Below are 9710 nucleotides of genomic sequence, written 5' to 3' on the forward strand. Positions count from 1 at the left end.
TTCTTGCCCGTGCGTTGCACGGCTTCATTTTAATATATTTCTTATATATATTCTTTTTATATTGTAAATCTTTTAATCGTGAAAGACCAATATTTTTATAAGATCATTAATATTTACTAATTATTATTAATTTCAAGTTTCAAACAATTTTTTTCCTAATTTTCTATTAAAAATTAGAGTAAGTTAAATAGTTCAATAATAATTTGGAAAATTACACAAAAAACCTAAGTTTTGTAAAACATCTCAGTTTTGTTCTAAATTTTGTTTTGTAACAAAACAAACCATAAGTTTTCTAAATTGTCTCAAAAATGACCTCCATTATAAATTTTGTCAATTTTGCATACGTGGACTATTAACTTCAGATATAAATCAATAAACAAATAAGATAAGTTATCACATAGACTTCAAAAACGTCTTAATTTCATCATAAATTTGATTTGTAATGAAAAAAACCATATGTTTTTGCTCCTAAAGTCGGTCCTGGCTAGCATCTCCTCTCATGGACTATTTTTGAGAAATTTTTAAAATATGTATTTTTTAAATTACAAATCAAAATTTGAAATAAAACTGAGACTTTTCTGAAAATTTAGGTTATTTTTGTAAAGAAAAGAGAGGATGATCAAATGACGTGTAAATTTTGTAGGTCCTGTGAAGTCCACATAGGCAAATAGACGGCAAGCTTAACAGAATGGTAACGGGAGATCAAATTTGAGAGGATTCTCAAAACATATGGTTTTTTTGTTACAAAAAAATTTAGGACAAAACTGAGACGTTTTACAAAATTTAGGTTTTTTTGTGTAATTTGCCCTAATAATTTTGCATTTCTAATCCTACAAATAATTCTTTAATTTTGTTATTTGTCAAATGGTTAAATGCAATACTTTCTTTATATTTTCTTCTTGTTTTGCCAATTATTTATGTGCAAATTGACTATTCTAATCCTATTTAATGTTCCCTTATTTTAATGCAAAATCTAATTAGTTTTGCAATATAGTATAGATTCTCGAAGAAAAAAAATGAAAGAAGCAGAGCTTAATCCAAAATTTTAAAATAAGGCCACAAGGCGATCCCAATTTATTGGTTGAAACCATAAATGGAGCTAGCTGAGCTCCAATTATATCTGATCTCGTAGATAAACTAATATTTCTTAATGTAACTAAATATGTTTACTAATTCTCTGACTACTCTCCTTCCCAATTTTCCAACATAACTTCATTTTTCATTATTTATATATTGTATACAAAAAAATTCTTCGGCGACCCTCTATCGGCACTATTTTTCATTGTTTTTATATTTGAAGAGAGATTTTGTTGATGAAATTGTGTGTTTAGATGATGCGATTGGTCTAAATAGACTTAATTTAGGTGAAAAGGATTGTGCGGTTATATGGAGTACAACTGAGTTATACAAGAAGGGATATAGATGCATGCTTTTTAAGTTTCAAGAGCATTTTGGAAAAGTAAATGTGGAAAAACACAAGAGCAGGCTCTGTTATATTTGAAGAGGGGATATTGAATGAAATTGTGTGTTTAGATGAGGTGATTGGTGTAAATTAACTTAATTTAGGTGAAAGGTACGTGTAATTATCTTTTATAGGAATTGTCAACACCTCATTGTGGTCCACCGGCTCCAAGACAGGACACCAGCAAAACTCCCGATTAGGATTCCAGACCTCTAACAAAAATGGCGAGGGCAACATATGAAATTTTGTGGCATACACAGTTGATCCCGAAGAGTAAGACACGAATGATCAACATTCAAACCGAAAGCAGTGGAAAAAGAAGAATTCACATCACCGTATCGTTTTCTTCGGTGAAAACAGCTATCTTCATGGGTCCTAGAGCCAAGTTCAGTATTTTTAGATCAAGGTTTGATGAGTGAGGGACATTTCAACACAAAAATCACATCAAAAGCCCATTCGAGCAAAGAGATAAAATTCGTGGGAGATAGGGTGCCCAAACAGTGAATACAGCACATCAAGCATGGGATTTGACGCATCATATCACGATCAATCTTGAACCTAAAAGGAAGAATCTCATATGCTTGACCTATCAAATTGAGTTAAGTTCGATTTGACGGGTCACTCATCCCAAGATTCGATAGGGAGAGAGAGTTATGAATTTTTGAGCGCACCATGCGCAAAACAGTTAAATCGGGACAGACTCTGCTAGCCGAGGGAGAAATTCCATAAAAAAAATTCAATTCTTCGTATTTTCAAGCATGGCCAACGTCATTGGATTCCTAATTCACTGAAGATTCAAAAAATCAAGAAAAACGGGGTGCGTTTTAGGCTAGATTAGTACAGAATTGGAGATTTCCCCACAGATCATAACCAAATCTCCCAGTTTTGGCCATCTGTTGGAGAAAAATTATTTCGGGTATTTCGCGAGGTTGAACGATCTTCAAAATTTTCAAGGATGCGCCTAACTCATGTAGGGATCAAGGAAAAATATCACATAGACCGAAAGGTTCATGAGCAATTCAAGAAAAATTCGGATGTTCAGGTCAGCTCATGGACTGCTGGTCACAACCCTGCACTTTCTGCTTCTTCTGCTGAGCAAGGTGGAGTGCAAGAAACGTTTTCCTCCCTTTCCCTCCTTCCACACGCCATCCCTTTCCTCTGCTGCAGCTGGTATATGAAACCAGCAGCTTGTCATCATCACCACGTTCTACTGCCCCATCTCCAGAAGCAACCCTCACTTCTCTAGAACCTTTTCACCTTTCCATTCTTCTTCTTCCTTTCTTCCGCTACTCATCACACGGGTTCCCTGCCTTCTTCCTCTGTTTTCTTCTTCTGTTTGTTTTCTCGGACACACGAAAAACTCCAGCTGAGAAAACGGACCAGAGGACTCTCCCCTCAGTTCAACTCCGATCCAAGCTAAGCCCCCATTTTCTCTTTTCACTCTGGTGCTCCTCATTTGCCTTTTTCAGTGTATGGTTATTAGCTTTGACTCTTCCTTTGCGCTATCCAGTTCTTTCCATTCGCAGGATCGGTCCTCGTCGACCAGCCCATCTCTTGCCTCTTCTTCACGGCAGCAGCAACCTCCATCAGTGGGACTCTCCATCATCACCACTCAGCTTCTCTGGAGCTAAAAAACCCAGACCTTTATCACCTCATTCAAGGACCTTCCCCCTCTCAACCACCTCCTATCTTTCCTCATCTATGCTGCTCCACGTTGCTGCTCAAACTCACGCCCTCATTGCTGGTACCCGTTGCCATCGAGTTGATGATCGCCTTCGAAGCTAAGTCTCCCCCTCTCTCTCGTTTCCCTTTGTTCATTTTTTTTCTTTTTTCTCTTGACCACCACTAACTGTGCTATGTTATCTGTTCTATTGCCTTTTTTTTCCTTCTATAGGTACAGTTGCTCCCCTCCCCTTTGCAGCTGTGGTGGTTTCGGGAAGTTTAGTCAGAATTCGATTCCTGATCGGCTACAGGACTTACGAGTTCCTCTCGATACTTGCTTAGGGAGGTACAAAAATTCCGAACTTAGTGGCATGTTTAGGGATTCATTTTCGAATATAAATGTTTGCTTGGATGGTGATGACGTGAAACGAGTGTTTACGGACTGTGTGGATGAGCGAAATTACCTCGAATCCATTTTTTTATAAACTTTTAATTTGTTTCAGTTTAGTCCCTGTGACATTTTTTGCTTTCTTCAAATAATCCTAAGCTTCCAAACTTGTTTCAGTCAAGCCTTGAGCCATTTTTAACTTTCTCTATTCAGTCACATAATTTCTAGATGATTCAAATCATTCTAGAGAACTTTACTATTTGTTTCAGTTTAGAACCTGGAACGTTTTCCACTTTTCATATCAGCCCCCAACTTCCAAATTCGTTTTAAACAAGTCCTGGGCCATTTTAACCTTTTCCGAGCGGTCCCTGAATTTTTCGAAATTTTTGAATTATCCCAAGGAACTTTTCGATTTGTTTCAGTTTAGTCCCTGGAATTTTGACCGAATTTCTAAACCAGCCCAGTTCTTTGAAATTGTTACAATTCGGTCCTTGGACAAATTTGTGAAATATGTATTATGATTGTGAGTGATATATGATTACGTGTAACCATACTTTGCCCATTTGGCTTTAATCGATTGATGAATTGTAGGTTAGGTGTATTAATTTCTAAATAATACGTGTAGATTTACGTATCGGTGACCGTCTTGGGCCCGCGAGGATCCAAGAGTATTTCAGCCATCATCAACCGAATATTCTTGGTCCTCAGGGACCCGTCTCGATTTTCGTGTCACAAGTCAATTCACAAAACTATAGTACCCAAGGCAAAGGACAATAATCATTAAAAGAATTTCACATACGAGGAAAGGGACATGTAACCAGGCTAAATACATCATTCGACCATGAGCAAATGGCATAAATTGGCAAATAACTGATAACTGCGTCAATGATTTAAGAACGAGTGATCTCCCCCTTTTTCAAACAATTTTCACAAAATTACCGAGGCATGTGGTCTGATGTAGCATGGATATTCGAGGAGAACTCGCGTGTCTTGACTCAGCGATCGCCTGATTTTAGGCAACTTGGGACGAGATACGAGAATTCTCTTCGGACCACTTCTGGGCAGATCGACCGGTCTTTCGGCTCCTTCGAGGTTCACACATAACCTTGAAGGACCCAAGAGATTGGTTGGCACCGGCTACAGGCCGTGGTGGCTCGCATCGTGGAGTCTCGTTTTTCTCAAAATCGTTTACAATACAAGGGGCAATATCATCTGTTTTTAACTTACCAACAACCCTAAAGTTAGGATAATTGAAACACCTCGGGTCGTGGGCAAAGACGAGCAACCTGTGTAGGTGCAGGTTCATCTACAAAGCCCGCTTTACCCAACTGAAGTGTTTCCATTATCCTAGCGTAGCTCCGAACACTTAGAATGGGTTTATTTGTAACAAAACGCAAAATTTGACTAATCATACACTTGGCATAATCAAACATGGGAAAATGGGTAAAAGGGGATAGGCTAGGGGTTTCAGGCGAAAAAAAAAACACTCTTGGCATAATTTGTTAAAGCCGTAGCGTCACCATGATAGAATAATTTAAAACAAACCCATGCATCCTTAGCTGAATTAGCACCACACCTAAGCATGTTCTTTCGTTTGTTTAGGCTAGGAAGTTGAGGTGTCAAATAACTCTAGTCCATAATCGGCTAATCATGTAAACACTGCATTTAAAATACAACTTGTCTGTATGTGTTTGTTTTTATCTGTCTTTGTCTGTTTTCGTCTGTTTCTATCTGTTTCTATTTGTTTTTTTTCCTTTATTGTTGGCTGTTTTATCGCAGGTCGAGCTCGATCCTTTAAGATACGATTCACATAGGGTCCAACACCCCTAACCATCGATCACGGGGTCCAATGCCCCCATACACCGAGCGCGTATCTTAATTTCATTTTTGGTTTTTCCAAACCTTGCGATGAGCACGAGTGGAATAATGACCGAACGCAAACCAATCGGGATCCAATCGTTGTAATTTGTATTTTTATTTATTTGAGAAAATAGTGTAAGGATTTATTTTGTATATTTATTCATGTAAGAATCCCGGTCGGAGAATGAACGGTTCGAGTATTGAATCGGTCGAGTCGGTCTACCTACCTAAGGACGAGTAAACCCAACGCTTCGCGGTTTCAGTTTGCGCGGGATGTCGACCATTACGGTTCGATGAACCGTTTTGTGAGGATAGCGAACTGATTCCTCAATATGCGGGCCTACTCTTTTCTCGGGTTCTTAGTCCGAATCGATCGCTTCTTTCAAATTTACGGTGTCAAAATGAGCAAGACGAGTGAAACTTAATTAAGCGGTAAATAAATAAAAATGGCAAATCCTAGACAAACTAGAGTACCGATAGGGCGTGCGGGACTCCGGGTTCCACAAGACCATATTCCTTAGCAATTAGGTGTACCATGTACCCCTGGACTAGGGTAACTCATCGACTCTCGACCTTCGGGTCGTAAACAAGTAGTGGCGACTCCTTCTCACGCGTGTCCGTCACACGTCCCCATGGGAAGGTGGATACTCCCAAGCCGTGCGCATTAGCGCGCGCATGCGGGCCCCGACGAGATGCAAATTCGGGTTCGCATAGCGGCAAATAAGTAAAAGCGGCAAACCCTAGACAAATTAGAGTATCAATAAGGCGTGCGAGATATAGGCCCGCACGTAACAGAACTCCCGAATTCAGAATTTCAAGTTCCGCAAGACCATATGCCTTAGCAATTAGGTGGATCCTATACCCCTAGACTCGAGCAACTCACCAGCCCTCGACCTTCGGTTCGTAAGCAGGTAGTGGTGACTCCTTCGGTTCGTATGCGGGCCCCAACAAGACAAAATTCGGGTCCGCACAGCTTGGCAACTCTACTGGGGAGATTTAGAGGGTTCGGACTCAATTTCGTTTGTTTGTTTGCTTGTTTATTTACCGCTTTCATTTAATTTAGGGATAATCACACCAAATAACATGAACTTGCACTGTTTTCCCATTTATAATATCAACTCTCAAATATAGCAGGACGTTACTCTCGTCAGACCAAAAATGTCACCTGTTAATAATTTCATCACTGTTCGTGACATGGCAATAAACGGTAGCCTAATGATTTTTAAGCTCCAATAGAATAACGACAAGTAGCCCTCTTCACCCTGGCGATTTTTCAAAAAACCCATACTTTTTCTTTTTGGAAATTTTGACCCAAAACTTTTTTGAAAAAACCGGGAAGGGGAAGAGGGACGCGAGGGAGGAATGGGCAGGGGCTTGACCCAGCTGAGGGCTCCTCGTCTGCCCACGACTCCCCAAGCAAGGTGACCTGAGTTCGGACACCTTGCCGAAGGGTTTAAGGGCCGACGGGGGAGCCCCTAACCGGGTCGGGACCCCTTCCCTTCTTCCCTTGTTTTTTTATTAGAAAATCAAGGGACGAGGAGAGGCCCCCCCGACCTGTCTAGGGCCTCCCTCGCCGGCCCTCGACCCCTCGGGCGAGGTGGCACAGACGTCCGAGGGGTCGAGAGCCGGCGAAGGAGCCTCCAACGGCGTCGAGACCCCCTCTCACCTCTTCCCCCGTTTTTCATTTTTTTTTAAAATAAAAACAGGGGAAGAGGGGAGGGGCCCCCCGACCCCGCTGGGGGCTCCCCCGCCGACCCTCGATCCCTTTGGCAGTACAGCCACCTCGCCCAAGGGGTCGAGGCCAGCGGGGGAGCCCCCAGTTAGGTCAGGGGCCCCTCCCCTCTTCCCCTGTTTTTCTATCAAAAAACAGGGGAAGTATGGAAGGGCCCCCAACCTGGTCTGGGCCTCCCCCGCTGGCCCTCGATCCCTTCGGCAAGGTGGCCGGACTCAAGCCACCTTGCCTAGGGGCTCGAGGGCCGGCAGGGAGCCCTTAGTCGAGGTCGGGCGCTTGCCCACACCTCCAAGAAAGTTTTGGGCCAAATTTTCAAAAAAGAAAGAGTATGGGTTTGTCTAAAAAATCAGCTGGGTGAAAGATGGCCACTTGTCGTTGTTCTATTGAAGCTTAAAAATCATTAGGTCACGTTGACTACCGTTTATTGCCACGCCACGAACCGTGACAGAATTATTGACGGGTGACATTTTTAGTCTGACGAGAGTAACGTCCTGCTATATTTGAGAGTTAATGTTATATTTAGGAAAACGGTGCAAGTTCATGATATTTGGTGTGATTATCCCTTTAATTTATGTTCATTCACTTTTCGCACCTTTATTTTCTGCACCATATAGTGCATATCATACTAGCTTCAAGTACCTATGGGTCGTATCCCACGACCGGTAATAGGAAGCATAGGTTAGATAAGGGTTCCGAGTAAGGGTATGATGCTCGGCTGGGCCGATGACACAGCCCCTAAAGATCCCCCCCGATTTCAAGGAATTCGCACCGTTGAATCGGGAACCTCCATCCTTAGATAGCACGGTCCCTGTAGAACCGAACCCTGCATTATACTATGCCTCCATGCCAGCCTCCAATCTGGCTTCAGCAACTGCCCTTTGGGTCGGCCTGCATGCCATTTGAGTCTTTTCCTATTTTGAGATAGATGTACATGTACCTTGTATCTTGTATATTAAGCCGTTGGCATTTACTTTTTCACAAACATGCATCACATGTTTTTAAAATTAGGGTGTCATCCACATTGACGAGTCTTAAGTCGGTTTCCTGTCATCTTGGTAAAGGATGCCGCGATCGGCCTCTTGTCCGTGCCTCGACCGTGTCTTGCCACCGCTAAACGACATCAACTGCATCTGAACTAGTCTTGCACATAGTCAACCACGACCACATCACCTCCTTCATCGAAGACATCCCTTTACTAGTCACTCATCGGATATACTGGAACCTCCTTTAAGTTGTTTAATTCTGGGATCCTGTCAACGATGTCTTCGACATCCAAGGCACCGAAATCCACACCAATCATTAATAGATATTAGACCATCATCTAACCACGCTCAAGAATCTCACCGAGCCTTCATAAAGCGAGGTCGGCACACCTATCAAGGCATCTTCCTCTTTTGATGCAACCGCCTTGGTCGGCTCACCAGCATTAGAGTCGAGGCAATTCATCTTTGTCGGGTATAGACAAGAAGGATGAGGAACTCACCGACTAGCATCAACTCCGAGGAAACTCGTAGGCGCCCACATCGAGCTTTCGAGACTTAATCAAGAGTTGGCCCAAGCGAACACTGCCTTGAAGAGGTCTCGGCCCAGAACTGGTGCTTTCCAAAGCGGCATAGGCTCGCGCCTCGAGCGCAGTGGAAAATCAACTTAGAACTTTAATTTCAAAACCTGCATTGTACTTTGAACCTTCCTAGTCAATGTGAATGACCGCATTAGTATTTTCAATACTCATGCATCGTATGTATTCTGTTTATTTATTATTTTGCAGCTACCACGCATTCCCGCATGACAGGTAAGTCGTGCCAAATTTTGCCGGTAGACAACCTACAGTATTCACCATTCCTCTACGCCTCCACATGTCCCGACATGTTTCTTGGCATGTCCTGTGCACGTCCCTCAGTGCAACAGAGCGCGTCACTAGGTATCGTGCGAGCACATCTCTCCTTGCCCGTGCCGAATCCTCAGCATACGTCCCTCGGTGCGCTCGCACGACGCCTACCAGGCCAGTCTGCTCCCCTTCGCCCTCGCATTAAAACTGCAGATAGTCTTCTTGCTCTTTCATTGTTTTTCTTATCTCATTGCAGGAAGTACCCAACAATAAGGCAGCATGAATATCAAACGTCTAGGATCAGGAGAGCAAAACCATTTCGACTAACCCCCGGGATTTCGACAATAAGGCCCAACCCTCCCTCCGTAAAGATCGCAAGCAACTAGTCCGACAAACAAAGAATAGCCCAACCTACCCACCACAGGAGTTACTAGCACAGTTGCTCCTCAGACCGAAGAATGAGCCCACCTTACTCTCCGCTGTGGCCATCAACTAGCCACTGGGGCAACATGCACTCTCCCTTAAACTCTCCCATAAATTCATTTATATGCATTCCTAAATGGGTTCCCGCTCAGAACAAACCCCCCTGGGGAATTAGGATAGTCCCAGCGATGCCCTATCGGCTTTTATCGGGCCTGTCGAACTCGTCTGTCCCTGTGGGAGCCAGCTCCTCGAGCCTTCCCTAGGATGGCTGCGTTTGCCTACCCGTGCCTGGGGAAAGTACACCTAAGCGAGTTCTAGTCACGGTCTAATTGCTCTAGGGTGGTAATGACTAGGC

Source organism: Punica granatum, chromosome 1 (assembly GCF_007655135.1).
Source record: "Punica granatum isolate Tunisia-2019 chromosome 1, ASM765513v2, whole genome shotgun sequence".
In the NCBI taxonomy this organism is placed as follows: Eukaryota; Viridiplantae; Streptophyta; class Magnoliopsida; order Myrtales; family Lythraceae; genus Punica; species Punica granatum.